The sequence below is a fragment of the Macaca fascicularis genome, chromosome X (genome assembly GCF_037993035.2).
Source record: "Macaca fascicularis isolate 582-1 chromosome X, T2T-MFA8v1.1".
NCBI lineage: Eukaryota > Metazoa > Chordata > Mammalia > Primates > Cercopithecidae > Macaca > Macaca fascicularis.
The window spans coordinates 26,648,595-26,651,393 of record NC_088395.1 but is presented as its reverse complement, the minus strand read 5'-3'; the positions used below and the strand labels follow the sequence as shown (position 1 = coordinate 26,651,393).

The 2,799-nt window shown below is 35.2% G+C and overlaps 1 pseudogene; it reads right to left on the bottom strand.

The window, feature by feature from the left end:
• Nucleotides 1–1,511: 1,511 nt before the first annotated feature.
• On the bottom strand, nucleotides 1,512–2,258 carry LOC102126645 (transcription factor Spi-C pseudogene; annotated as a pseudogene).
• Nucleotides 2,259–2,799: the final 541 nt, after the last annotated feature.

The window sequence follows — 2,799 nt, the reverse complement described above, 5'->3', positions numbered from 1 at the left end:
CCATAAAACAAACAAACGAAAAAGCAATTAAGACCTGCTTTCTGCTGACCAAGTCTTTTTCCTTACCCCTCCCTAATAAGAAGGAAGAAAAAAGGCAATTTAAAAAATGGGTAACTCCTCCTTAGTATAGTGGTAAAATATAAACATTAAAAAAGTTTTGGGGCCAGTTCGGCGGCTCACACCTGTAATCCCAGCACTTTTGAAGGTCAAGGTGGGCAGGTCGCCTGAACCCAGGAGTTAGAGACCAGCCTGGGCAACATGGCAAAACAGTTAAAAAAAAAAAACCCAAAACATTAACTGGGCTTCAGCCATGTGTGTCACTGCACTTGAGAATGGGTGACAGAGTGAGACCCTGTCTCAAAAAAAAAAAAAAAAAAAAAAAGCTTTAAGTTGTAAAAATGGGTAAGATCAAAAGAGAAGGAAAGAAAAACATGTGTCAGGAACCTGAATAGACATTTCCAGTGATGTTTTTAAAGCCATGAACTCATTTTGGCACAAAGGCTTTAGCATATGCAGTCATTTACAAAATTTGTTTGTAAAGCCATCGTATAAAAATGTGAATTTTCTCACCTGAGTACATGACAAGAAAATGCGGAAATCAATATATAAATCAAATCATCTGTACTGGCACTGTTAATCTAGAAGAAGGTGGTTGCATCGAGAATAGCAAGAATTTAGACCAGCTTATTGAAGTGGGAAAAGAAAAAAAAAGAGCTTCAGAGGTAGGCTTTGCCTCTTAAAAAAATTAAAAATATAGGTCACTGTCAGTGTTGTGCTTGGGAGTTAGGAGTCAAAAACAAACAAACAAACAAACAAACGAAGTCATCATCTATGAAAAGATAAAAGAAAAAGACTTTGCATCCATTGAAGTATGCAAAAAAGAAAACAATTTTTAAATAAAATAAAGTGGATATATTTGGGAGCTTAGCAATGGACATATAGAACGGAGTGATAGACACTGGAGTCTCCAAAAGGTGGGAGGATGGCAGGGGTATGAGGGATGAAATCCTACCTATTGGGTACAATGTTCACTATTCTGGTGATGAGGATGCTACGCAATATACTTCACCTCTATGCAATATATCAAAGCAACAAAACTGCACTTGTACTCCTAAATCCATAAAAATAAAAAATTATCTTGGCTGAGACCTCTTTAAAAAATAATAAAATAAAATAAAATTTTTAAAAGAGAGAGAATAGTAAGAACAGAGCAAGGACATTTAGTCTATACTTTCAAATGGACTTGATCATTTGAAACAATAAAGTTGTTCATTGAATCTTCACAGAGTATTATAAAAATGTTGTTCATTTGCAGAATTTCCCAACAAGTTAGTATAGATTACATGCTCCTTGATAAAAGCAACAATAAATTTAATTTTTTTTCTTTAGTATTAGCTTTAAGTGAAAAATCCTGAATTTCTTCAGAGGAGGTATAAAAGAGAGAGAGGGAGAAACCTTTAAAACTTGTAGGGATTTCCGATGCCAGTAAACCATGAAATATGAGAGTATATTTAGCAATCATGGTGATTTAGCTCATGGTAATTGGCATATGTATAACTATAATTTGCATTCCAGTTATTTAAACTGAGACATTCTTGATCAGGTTGAACACATTGTGAGTAGAAGATCTCTTTCCCCAGGAAATAGGATGGAGAGAGTCTTCGGAGAATGGCCTCACTGAACTGGTAAGTCAGCTTCCTCTGGATTTTGGTAATTTCCTGTCTTCTTCCGTAATTTCTCAGTGCCCTGGCCATTTTCTGGTAAGTCGTGGTCTTCCTGTTGCCTTTTCTTTTCCCCCAAAGCTCGGCAAGTTTTTCTTTGTTTTTTGATACAAACCGAAAGATGCCTTTGGTTTTATCTACCCACTGAATACAAGATGCCATCTCAGGATTACACGGGGATCCGTGAAGGTATTCAAACAGTCGGAGCTTCTTCCTGCCTTTTCCCCCCTTTTGCTGGAGAATAGTGGGTTGTACCAGCTGGTTTTCAGTTATGTTCTGCAGAGATTGATGAATATTTCCTTCAAAACAGAAGTCCGCAGCACTGTTAATTACCGTTCTCCAATTATAGACAGTCTCCTCTGTAGGCAACACTCCATAGCAACTGGAATTTCCTTTGACATGAGGACAATGGTTGATTAAAGCCAGGTAATTTTTGTAATCTGGCTAGTACTGAAGATCTCCAGTTGAATGTTGCCTCAGAACCTCAAAAGCATCCTCAAATGCTTGACCCAGCTTATCTTATTCAACACATGTCATATTTCATTAATAAATTGACAATTCTGTTCCTTAGCAATTGTTGCCAGAAGACACTTCAACCCTTTATAGAGATGTTTCATTAATATCAGAATGGTAAATTCTGATATTCTACTCAATGGTAGACTCTCATGAAAATAAAAAAGTATTTTCCAGTGCAATGGCTCTGATGAAAAAATAGTAATAATTTTTTAAAAATTAGAATTGTTAACACACAACCATCAAGAACACACTGGCAGAGTTGCATTAAATAGCTGTTTTTAAAGGAAGTTTTTCAAAAGGGGAATTTTTTTAAAAGATACAGTGCCTTCACAATTTCTATTTCATTATATGACCAGTAGACACCAGGGGCTATTATTTTGAAGAGGCACATAGTAGTTTGCATCCCATCAGCCAAAAAAAAAAAAAAAAAAAAAAAAAAGTTTTCCCATTTTTTAATTGTTTTTCTTATTGTTAAAATTTAAGAGTTCTTAGCATATTTTGGATATCAGTCCTTTAATATATTTGTGTTTAAAAAATATTTTCTTACAGTCTGTAGTTTGTC